Source organism: Salvelinus alpinus, chromosome 27, assembly GCF_045679555.1.
Source record: "Salvelinus alpinus chromosome 27, SLU_Salpinus.1, whole genome shotgun sequence".
Classification (NCBI taxonomy): Eukaryota; Metazoa; Chordata; class Actinopteri; order Salmoniformes; family Salmonidae; genus Salvelinus; species Salvelinus alpinus.
In genome coordinates, this window is record NC_092112.1 from 3,090,330 (window position 1) to 3,103,326 (window position 12,997).

Genomic DNA, 12,997 nt, shown 5'->3' on the forward strand with positions numbered 1-12,997 from the left:
AGGTCGACAATTTGTTACATTGCAGGCGTTTTTTATTTTATTTAATTTGACCCGGTTGGTTTCACATTGCCAAAATTGTCAAACGAACAAAAATTCCTATACAACAACGTGTCCATACACGTCATTTGTTTATTGGAAAACATGCTCAAACTAAATCCATTTATGATTATCATGAAGCATCACGTGTGTCCCAATGTTCATATTGCTTTTCGCTTTGGTCTTCCAACAGGAAACAGCGCAATAGCCGATCTAAACGCGACGTGAATAGGCTATATTCAGTAGCCTACATTTCCGGTATAGCCCCCCTGTTGCCTCCTAATCTGCATCGGATGCGCTCATAAATGCGCTGATACTCACAGCATGTTTCAGAGATCTCAAATTATGACGCTACATGCATTTCATCAAATACATGCAATCAAACAACCAATGACAATGCACCCAACTCCCTTTATTTTCTTGTGTTTCAGCCTGGTCTCAGACTAGACATAGTAAGTGTAAATCCGGAACACTCAAATTAGTATGATACACTACATGACCAAAAGTATGTGGACACGTGCTCGTGGAATATCTAATTTCAAAATGACAGGCATTAATATGGAGTTGGTCCCCACCTTTGCTGCCATAACAGCCTCCACTCTTCTGGGAAGGCTTTCCACTAGATGTTGGAACATTGCTGTGGGGACTTGCTTCCATTCAGCCACAAGTGCATTAGTGAGTTCGAGCACTGAAGTTAGGCGATTAGGCCTGGCTCGCAGTCGGCGTTCCATTTCATCCCAAGGTGTTCGATGGGCTTGAGGTCAGGGCTCTGTGCAGGCCAGTAAAATTCTTCCACACTGATCTTGACAAAACATTTCTGTATGGACCTCACTTTGTGCACGGGGGCATTGTCATGCTGAAACAGGAAAGGGCCTTCCCCAAACTATTGCCACAATGTTGGATGCACAGAATCATCTAGAATGTCATTGTATGCTGTAGCGTTAAGATTTCCCGTCGAGGAACTAAGGGGCCTAAACCATGAAAACCGCCCCAGACCATTATTCCTCCTCCACCAAACTTTACAGTTGGCACTATGCATTGAGGAAGGTAGCGTTCTCCTGGCATCCGCCAAACCCAGATTTGTCCGTCTTACTGCCAGATGGTGAAGCGTGATTCATCACTCCAGAGAACACGTTTCTACTGCTCAATAGTCCAATGGCGGCGAGCTTTACACCACTCCAGCCGACGCTTGGCATTGCGCATGGTGATCTTAGGTTTGTATGCGGCTGCTCGGCCATGGGAACCCATTTCATGAAGCTCCCGACAGTTTGGAACTCGGTAGTGAGTGTTGCAACCGAGGACAAACAATTTTTTACACACTTCAGCGGTCCCGTTCTTGTTGCTCCTAAACGTTTCCACTTCACTATAACAGCGCAGACAGTTGACCGGGCCAGCTCTAGCAGGACAGAAATTTGACGAACTGACTTATTGGAAAGGTAACATCCTATGAAGGTGCCATGTTGAAAGTCACTGAGCTCTTCAGTAAGGCCATTCTACTGCCAATGTTTGTCCATGGAAATTGCATGGCTGTGTGCTCTCGATTTTACATACCTGTCAGCAACGGGTGTGGCGGAAATAGCAGAATCCACTAATTTGAAGGGGTGTCCACATACTTTTGTGTATATAGTGTAACTTGGAAACAAACACTTCTCAGCAATTCATTTCTTTCTGACTGAAAATTGGTCTAGATAAGAGCTTCTGCTCAAATACTTTAAATGTAAAATATTCTCTCTCTTTGTCTCCGACCCTGCTCGTGGGCTCGCCACCAGTTACGTCAGCTAGCTTTCCGTAGTTTCACCTTTTAGGAGCATTTCCTCACTCACCTTCATTGAACCGGAAACTATATATCATTTACTCCTTTGGAATTTATTGTATCATTGTGTCAGTGAAAAGTAGCCTCCAATAACAGGCCTGTATGTAACAATGTGCGCTGAGAGTCCGGAAGCAAGTTCAGGGAGTGTTTTAACAAATAAATGAAAACAATAAACACGAAACACAAACAACACACCGACATGAAACCAGAGTCAATAAAAACCTGAGGAAAGAACCAAGAGGAGTGACAGATATAGGGGAGATAATCAAGGAGGTGATGGAGTCCAGGTGAGTGACATGAGGCACTGGTGCGCTTGACGATGGTGACAGGTGCGCTTGACGATGGTGACAGGTGCGCTTGACGATGGTGACAGGTGCGCTTGACGATGGTGACAGGCGCGCGAGATAATCAGCAGGCTGATGACCTAGAGGCCGGAGAGGGAGTACACGTGACACTGTAACCAATGTTATTTCACAAAAACAGTTTAATGCTGGGCTATAATAACATGGTTTAAAGTTAAAGACGATTTCGCTAATAAAAATTATAATTTAGAGGGTAATCTACCTCAAATTCAGATTGACGCTATATATTTCATCCTTCGATCCCGTCAAATCACATGAATTGAGTAATTACCGAAATGCACCGGAATAACGTTAATTAACCCACAAACGGCAAATTAAGGGGGCAATCTGGGATTGGTACATCCATTTTTGGACTCTAAAATTAATAAAGTATTGCCATTAATTTTGTTGTTGTTTGAATGCCAGATTGCCTCTTTACTATTCATAATTAAACATGCATAGCGTGGAGCATTACAGGCATAGATATGACCCAAATACCCTACTTCAGAGCAGAGGATTATGTCGTTATGGTATTTAGTCTCTGAGCCTTTCCAATTAGGACTAAATGGCATTATTGATAATTGCTGGCAGTTTGATCTATGTGCAAAATAGCCCATTAGAGGGGTAAGATCAAGGGATTTGACCGGCTGTCTGATTGGCTGGCTGGCTGGCTGGTTGGCTGGCTGTCTGATTGGCTGGCTGGCTGGTTGGCACCTTGCCCGTGTGGGATGTTATTCTGTGTTGTCCTAGTTCTACAGAGACTCTGTGTGGGATGTTATTCTGTATTGTCCTAGTTGTACAGAGACCCTATGTGTCCCAAATGACACCCTATTATAATGCACTACATTTGACCAAAGCCTGGGTCCTGGTCAAATGTAGTACACTACTTGTGATGGGTCCTGGTCAAATGTAGTGCACTACTTGTGATGGGTCCTGGTCAAAAGTAGTGCACTACAAAAGGGAATAGGGTGCCATTTGGGACTAAACCCCTCTGGCATCCCAGCTCCACACCAGCCAGATTAGCAAGAAAGGCTGCTGCCCCCTGTACCGCTAGATTAGTCGGCAAGGACCCTGCCCCGGACCAGATCAGATTAGCATGGCCTGGTGGAGGGAGAGAGTCAAACCTAATTGCGTTTAATTTACTTAACGTGGCAGTAATTCGCTCATCGACATCTGTAGCAAAGGAGTCCGGGTTTATTAGGCTGACAGACTGACACACTGGTTATTTGGAGGAAACTTATTCTCTGTTCTCTTTTCTTCTCATCAACCTTTACATCCTTTTATTTTCTCAAATGTCATGTTTTATTAGTCTTTATGGACGGGATACACATGGTATACACACCTCCAACCAAAATGCTAACTACAGGTTCCAACAACAATAAGAAATAATACAAGATAAGAAACATAGGAACATAAAGTAAATGTCTCAGTAGAATAGAATAAACATGTTAGCATCAGTATAATACAGGAAGGCATAATTTATAGTCCAATATTTACACGTGTTTTGGGTAAGGGGGGATTGTGGGAAAGTGTTTAAATTGTGCAGTATTTAGCAATCATAATAACAGTCTGGTAGCAGAAGTTGTGATTTGTGTGTAGCATGAGTGTGTGTGTGTGTGTGTGTGTGTGTGTGTGTGTGTGTGTGTGTGTGTGTGTGTGTGTGTGTGTGTGTGTGTGTGTGTGTGTCAGGGTTTCCGTTTTTTCTTGGAAATACCAGTCAATGTAACACTACAGCTGCTGCTACAGCTCACCAAACCGCTGCTGCTACAGCTCACCAAACCGCTGCTGCTACAGCTCACCAAACCGCCGCTGCTACAGCTCACCAAACCGCCGCTGCTACAGCTCACCAAACCGCCGCTGCTACAGCTCACCAAACCGCCGCTGCTACAGCTCACCAAACCGCTGCTGCTACAGCTCACCAAACCGCTGCTGCTACAGCTCACCAAACCGCCGCTGCTACAGCTCACCAAACAGCTGCTGCTACAGCTCACCAAACCGCCGCTGCTACAGCTCACCAAACAGCTGCTGCTACAGCTCACCAAACCGCTGCTGCTACAGCTCACCAAACAGCTGCTGCTACAGCTCACCAAACCGCTGCTGCTACAGCTCACCAAACCGCTGCTGCTACAGCTCACCAAACCGCTGCTGCTACAGCTCACCAAACAGCTGCTGCTACAGCTCACCAAACCGCTGCTGCTACAGCTCACCAAACCGCTGCTGCTACAGCTCACCAAACCGCTGCTGCTACAGCTCACCAAACCGCTGCTGCTACAGCTCACCAAACCGCCGCTGCTACAGCTCACCAAACCGCCGCTGCTACAGCTCACCAAACCGCCGCTGCTACAGCTCACCAAACCGCCGCTGCTACAGCTCACCAAACAGCTGTTGGTTGCTGCTGGATTGAAACGTGCTTTTATAAAAACCCAATCATTCAGCAACAATTATAAACGCCATTGTGTGTTAATAAAAAAATAGCTATTTTTATTTCTCATCTGAAGCACTCTTTTCATTCGCCATTTAAGTGTATAGACAACTAGACAGGCTTCAGCGCGTCACACAGCACTTTGCAATGAGCTGGAGGCAGTATGCATTTTCAAAACATATACTAGTTTGAAACCTGACCGTTTTACCACAATATGAGGCATGTTTTACCTTGCTTCGATTAAGGCAGCCCCCCCCCACACCTCTCTGATTCAGAGGGGTTGGGTTAAATGCGGAAGACACATTTCAGTTCAATACATTCACTTGAACAACTGACTAGGTATCCCCGTTTCCCTTTCAAAGTAGCCTAGCCAAAATCCAACCAAACATGCAGACCTATTTCTCTCATGTTCTATTGGTTTTCAAATCAACATTATTTTCATTGTCCAGTAGCCAAAGACACAATCCTAGTAGAATCATTCACCAGACGCTCTTTACAGTATTGAGTGCATCCATTTTAAAACTTTTTTCTCATACTGGTGCCCGGTGAGATTTGAACCCACACCCCTGGCGTTGCAAGCACGATGCTCCACCAGCTGAGCCACACCGGGACATGTTACCAACCCAGGCTACTTATCGTTAGATCGTCCCTCTTTAAACATTTATAATGGATATTTGTATCTCTGTCTCATGAAACCACTCGCATGTGTGGTGCGCTTTTGACAACGGTGTTTTTCCTGCTAATTGAATTATGGAATGAACATTCTCGTGTAGCCTACTACCTTGTGTGAATTGCTGCGCTTATAATGTGAAGAAATACGAGTTTATAAACATTTTAAGCTAAACGTTCTGATTGGGTTCATGAGCCTCATTGCTTTTTCGTTTTTTTGGGGGGGGGGGGGTGTAGCCAAGGCCTACTGGTTGTATGAATTTGGCCTCTATCATCCCACAACTGTCCCAGTCTGTTTGGAATAGGTCATTTCTTTCTCACACAGAACGACAAGCGGACTAATAGAATAGGAAAACGTTTCTACTGTGGGGGAATAGTAGATTGACACACGCTTGTGATTTCGGTGTTTGTTACTCGTCTTGTTGGCTAAGGAAATGATGACGTGGTTATTCTAAACAGTGCGCATCAGAATTCGATAAGAAGGAACCCGAACCGATGAGATAGATGTTCTTCTTTTATGTTTTTGTTTTATTATTTCACTGCCGTACTGTGTTCGATCTTGTCTAGCCATCTTGTCTCAAGAGGACCACAATGGAAATAAGTCCCAGACTTTATTGTGTGTTATCCTCGATGATTTTATTCATGTGCATGTATGACTTTTAAGTGTTTGTTTTTTTTATGGTCGAATTAATAAACTAAACTAAAAAGCACATCGTTACATCCTGGACTTGCATGTACTATTAATATACAAATGATCATAAACAAAATGTGATTGATGTCATTCTGAGCACCGTGGGTGTGATCGCCCTAATCCGGTAAGGCACCTAATGCATATGCGTCTGGTACACTTTTTAGATGTCCGGTAAATTAAAATGCTGCCGGTCAAATATCCAGCGCCACATTTTCCTAACATCAATCTCTGTGTGAGTGCATGTGTGCTAAAGTGCAGCGAGTCAGTTCAGTTCATGTGTTCAGCAGTCTGATGGCTTGTAGATAGAAACTGTCTCTGAGCCTGTTGGTATCATGTGTTCAGCAGTCTGATGGCTTGTACACTAGATAGGAACTGTCTCTGAGCCTATTGGTATCATGTGTTCAGCAGTCTGATGACTTGTACACTAGATAGGAACTGTCTCTGAGCCTGTTGGTATCAAGTGTTCAGCAGTCTGATGACTTGTAGATAGGAACTGTCTCTGAGCCTGTTGGTGTCAAGTGTTCAGAAGTCTGATGGCTTGTAGATATAAACTGTCTCTGAGCCTGTTGGTATCAAGTGTTCAGCAGTCTGATGACTTGTAGATAGGAACTGTCTCTGAGCCTGTTGGTATCAAGTGTTCAGCAGTCTGATGACTTGTAGATAGGAACTGTCTCTGAGCCTGTTGGTATCAGAACTCATGCTCCAATACTGTATGCCCGACAGTGAACAGCTCATGGCTGGGGTGTATGGGCTCCTTGATGATGCTGCTGTTCTTCCTCAGGCACCGTTTCGAGTACATATCCTGGATGGGTGGGAGCGTGGTCCCAGTGATGGGCCGTCTTCATGACCACAAGGGTGGAGGCCCTTGCGGCCATTGATGGAGCAATTCCCATACCAGGTCGTGATGCAACCGGTCAAGATGCTCTCGATGGTGCAGCGGTAGTATTTGGAGAGAGCATGACACATTTCTTGGCATGACACATTTCTTCTGTCGCCTTAGGAAGTAGAGACTCTGTTGCTCCCTCTTGACAAGAGTGGTTGTGTTGTTGGTCCATGTCAAGTCCTCGGTGATGTGGACGATAAGGAACTTAAAACTGATGACTCTCACTGCTGCAGTCCTGTTGATGTGGATCGGAGCGTGTTCCCTACTCTGCCTCCTGAAGTCAACAATCAACTCCATTCATTTGCTGATGTTGAGGGTGAGGTTGTTTTCCTGGCACCACAATGCCAGTTCACTTACCACCTCCGTATAGGCTGACTCGTTGTTGTTGGTTATCAGGCCTACAACCGTGGTGTCGTCATGGAGACTAGATGATGGAGTAGGTGTCGTGCAAAGCCACACAGTCGTGGGTGAACAGGGAGTACAGCAGAGGACTGAAGACACACCCCTGAGGGGCCCCTGTGTTAAGCGCTAGTGTGGAGGAGGTGTTGTTGCCAATCCTCACAGCCTGTGGTCTGCCTGTCAGGAAGTCCAGGATTCAGTTGCAAAGGGTGGTGTTCAGACCCAGGGTTCTGAGCTTTGTGTTGCACTTGGAGGGGAAAATAGTGTTGAATGCTGAACTGTAGTCAATGAACAGCATTCTCACATAGGTGTTTCTCTTGTCCAGATGTGTTACGGCCATGTGAATAGCGATGGAAATGTCATCTTCCATGGATCGGAAGGGAGCATCGAGAGTCCTCTTGGATGGCTCAGAATTGTCTGCCTTGAAGTGAGCATAGAATGTGTTAAACTCGTCTGGGAGGGACGCTTCGGTGGGCACCACACAGCTGGATTTGCCTTTGTAGTCTGTGATAGTCTGTAGACCTTGCCACATGCATCGCGTGTCTGAGTTGTCAAACATCAATTCAAGTTTGAGTATGTATTGTCTTTTTGCGTCCTTAATGGATTTGCGTGGCTCGTACCTGCTTGCCTAGTACGCGTCGCGCACCACCAAGTAATAAGGGTTTGTTCTGCTGACTTTGAATGCAGCCGTACAGGCTCTCAGCATGGTACGGATATCTCCGTTCATCCAAGGTTTCTGGTTGGGGTATGTCCGATTGTTATTGTGGGTGCAACATCATCAACACATTTCCTAATAAAGTCTGTGACTGACGATGTATATTCCTCAATGTTGACGGATGAGTCCTGGGTGAATGATTCTTTGAACATATTCCAATCACTATTCTCAAAACAGTCCTGCAGCATTGAGTCTGCCTCCTCTGTCCAGCACCTCACTGTTCTCTGTGTTGGTGTCTCCCTCTTGAGTTGTTGCTTGTAGGCAGGGAGTAGGAACAGAGAAACGTGATCTGAGCCACGCTGTGCAAGGAACAAAGGAGGGAATGTGATATTCGTAGCTTCTGATTCATGATCCAGAAGTGTTTGTCGGTCGTATGAAATTATTGAACATTGAGCAAACAAAGTAATAATTAACGCGAAAATAGCCATTAAAAAAGTTGAGCAGGAACCGGCATGACGCACGCCCTCCTCATCTTATATGGTGCCTTCAGAAAGTATTCAGACCCCCTTGACTTTTTCCACATTTTTCCACATTACAGCTTTATTTTAAAATTGATTAAATAAAAAAAATCCTCAGCAATCTACACACAATATCCCATAATGACAAAGCGAAAACAGGTTTTTAGAAAATGTTGCACTTTTATAAAAAATAAACAGATACCTTATTTACATAAGTATTCACACCTTTTGCTATGAGACTCGAAATTGAGCTCAGGTGCATCCTGTTTCCATTGATCATCCTTGAGATGTTTCTACAACTTGATTGGAGTCAAACTGTGGTAAATTCAACTGATTGGACATGATTTGTAAAGGCATACACCTGTCTATACAAGGTCCCACAGTTGACAGTGCAGGTCAGAGCAAAAACCAAGCCATGTTCGAAGGAATATCCGTAGAGCTCTGAGACAGGATTGTATCGAGGCACAGATCTGGGGAAGGGTACCAAAACATTTCTGCAGCATTGAAGGTCCGCATGAACACAGTGGCCTCCATCATTCTTAAATGGGCTGACCGCCTGGCCAAACTGAGCAATCGGGGGAGAAGGGCCTTGGTCAGGGAGGTGACCAAGAACCCGATGTTCACTCTGACAGAGCTCCAGAGTTCCCCTGTGGAGATGGGAGAACCTTCCAGGGGGACAACTATCTCTGAAGCACTCGACCAATCAGGCCTTAATGGTAGAGTGGCCAGACGGAAGCCACTCCTCAGTAAAAGGCACATGACAGCCCGCTTGGAGTTTGCCAAAAGGCACCTAAAGACTCTCAGACCATGAGAAACCAAGATTGAACTCACGTCTGGAGGAAACCTGGTGGCAGCATCATGCTGTGGGGATGTTTTTCAGCGGCAGGAACTGGGAGACTAGTCAGGATCGAGGCAAAGATGAACGGAGAAAAGTACAGAGAGATCATTAATGAAAACCGGGACGCCAAGTCTAGGTCCAAGAGGCTTCTAAACAGCATCTACCCCCAAGCCATAAGACTCCTGAACAGCTAATCAAATGGCTCCCCAGACTATTTGCATTGCCCCCCCCCCCCCCCCCCCTCTTCAACACTGCTGCTACTCTCTGTTATTATCTATGCGTAGTCACTTTAATAACTCTACCTACATGTACATATTACCTCAAATGACCTCGACACCGGTGCCCCTGCACATTGACTCTGTACCGTACCCCCTGTATATAGCCTCCACATTGACTCTGTACCGGTACCCCCTGTATATAGCCTCCACATTGACTCTGTACCGGTACCCCCTGTATATAGCCTCCACATTGACTCTGTACCGGTACCCCCTATATATAGCCTCCACATTGACTCTGTACCGTAATACCCTGTATATAGCCTTCACATTGACTCTGTACCGGTACCCCCTGTATATAGCCTCCACATTGACTCTGTACCGGTACCCCCTGTATATAGCCTCCACATTGACTCTGTACCGGTACACCCTGTATATAGCCTCCACATTGACTCTGTACCGGTTCCCCCTGTATATAGCCTCCACATTGACTCTGTACCGTAATACCCTGTATATAGCCTCCACATTGACTCTGTACCGTAATACCCTGTATATAGCCTCCACATTGACTCTGTACCGGTACCCCCTGTATATAGCCTCCACATTGACTCTGTACCGTAATACCCTGTATATAGCCTTCACATTGACTCTGTACCGGTACCCCCTGTATATAGCCTCCACATTGACTCTGTACCGGTACCCCCTGTATATAGCCTCCACATTGACTCTGTACCGTAATACCCTGTATATAGCCTTCACATTGACTCTGTACCGGTACCCCCTGTATATAGCCTCCACATTGACTCTGTACCTGTACCCCCTGTATATAGCCTCCACATTTACTCTGTACCGTAATACCCTGTATATAGCCTTCACATTGACTCTGTACCGGTACCCCCTGTATATAGCCTCCACATTGACTCTGTACCTGTACCCCCTGTATATAGCCTCCACATTGACTCTGTACCGTAATACCCTGTATATAGCCTTCACATTGACTCTGTACCGGTACCCCTGTATATAGCCTCCACATTGACTCTGTACCGGTACCCCCTGTATATAGCCTCCACATTGACTCTGTACTGGTACCCCCTGTATATAGCCTCCACATTGACTCTGTACCTGTACCCCCTGTATATAGCCTCCACATTGATTCTGTACCGGTACCTCCTGTATATACATTTACATTTACATTTAAGTCATTTAGCAGACATTGACTCTGTACTGGTACCCCCTGTATATAGCCTCCACACTGACTCTGTACCGGTACCTCCTGTATATAGACCCGCTATTGTTATTTACTGCTGCTCTTTAATTATTTGTTATTCTTATCTCATGGTATTTTCTAAAAACTGCATTGTTGTTTAAGGGCTTGTAGTAAGCATTTCACTGTAAGGTCTACACCTGTTTTATTCGGCACATGTGACAAATAAAATTTGATTTGATTTGATTTTGAGAGCATCTGCAGAGAAGAATGGGAGAAACTCCCCAAATACAGGTGTACCAAGCTTGTAGAGTCATACCCAATAAGACTCGAGGCTGTAATCGCTGCCAAATGTGCTTCAACAAAGTACTAAGTAAAGGGTTTTAATACTTATGTAAACGTGATTTCAGTATTTTTATAAGAAACCTTTTTTTGCTTTGTCCTTATGGGGTATTGTGTGTAGATTGATGAGGAAAAAAACAATTTAATCAATTTTAGAATAAGGCTTTCTGCATTCCCCTCTCTCACTCAGTAGATTTCCATACCCTCAGTTCTAGTATGATGACATGAATAAGGATATTTCATATTTCAAGTTTAAAAGTTAATACCCAACAACTGTAACCTAACAAAATGTGGAAAAAGTCAAGGGCTCTGAATACTTTCAGAATGCACTGCATCTTATGTTTTCTAGTCTGTATGTGGCTTTTTGTTTGGGGATCTGTTCAGGGGTGGCAAAAAATATGGCGTGGACAAATTTTAAACCCTGTTCACATACTTCGAAAGGCATTCACCTTTTCAGTCACTGCCGATCAGTGAAGGAAGGAAGCTTGGAAGCACTTTTCAAGTATTCAAAAAGGTCCTTAGATTCGTTAGAAAAGCAGTCGATCAAAACAATCTCTCATTCCCACGTTATTCCCACGTTATTTCCACGTTATTCCCACGTTATTCCCAAGTCCTCCAGAGGCCGGTGGAATCTGCATCACTCCCGCGCCGTCGGACCCAGGGGATCAGGCTGGCGCTGCTGGATACTCAGGCAGCAACTGTGGCGATGGCCGCGAAGGACCAGTTGGGGACACATCATGACGGGAGGGAGATGATTACAAGGAAGCACCAGCTGTGTCACTTTTGATACCCGCATCCACTCGCATGTCAACTGCCCCCATTACAAATCTGTCACCCACAGAGTGGCCGTGTGGCCTTGGTTGCTTCAGCTGCTCTTGAAATGCACAGATTGGTCAGACAGTTGGAGTGGTCTCTGAGCTGATCTCTTTCTCTGGGCTCTCTTTCTCCCCCCCCCCCCCCCTCTCTCTCTATGTCTCTGGCTTTCACTTTCTCTCTCTCCCTCTTCTCCTCACTCTCTCTTTCTCCCCCTCTCTCTCTCTCAATTTCAATTCAATTCAAGGGGCTTTATTGGCATGGGAAACGTGTTAACATTGCCAAAGCAAGTGAGGTAATAATAATATACAAAAGTGAAATAAACAATAAAAATTAACAGTAAACATTACACATACAGAAGTTTCAAAACAATAAAGACATTACAAATGTCATATTATATATATACAGTGTTGTAACAATGTACAAATGGTTAAAGTACTCTCTCTCTGTCTCTGGCTTTCACTTTCTCTCTCTGCCTCATTCTCTCTCCCTCTTCTCCCCCTCCTCTCTTTCTCTCACTCTGTCTCTCTATCCCTCTCCCTATTTTTCTCTCCCTCCGTCTGTCCCTCTCCACAACAATCTCTAACCAGACGGTCATTTTGTTGTTGGGGCTTCACAACTAACCGGTCTGTTTGGAAGCAGTCTGATATCCCAATTCCCTCTTCTACATACAGCATTGTTACTGCATCATCTATTCAAGTAGACGATGTGCTCTGCCTTATATAAGTGTTGTTTGTGTAATTAATTACTAGTGCTGAGCTCTAGTGATTCTACTGGAGCTCTGTGTGTCTCCCAGGCCTGGCCTGGTATGGCCCGCATCATCCACAACCACCGCCAGAGATTCACCTTACCCAGGTACAATATTGCAAACCAACACACCCACCCAGGCTGTTAAAACCAGTGCTATATTAGTCTTGTTAACAGGTTCAACAGTGTGGTGTCTAGAATCAGCTTTATTAAATCACAATGCACACAGCAATATGTACATGTTTTTATAACCTTTTATTTTACCTTTATTTAACTAGGCAAGTCATTTAAAAACAAATTCTTATTTACAATGACGGCCTATCGGGGAACAGTGTAACCCACTGTTCCCCGATAGGCCGACTGCCTTGTTCAGGGGGCAGAACGACAGATTTTTTACCTTGTCAGCTCAGA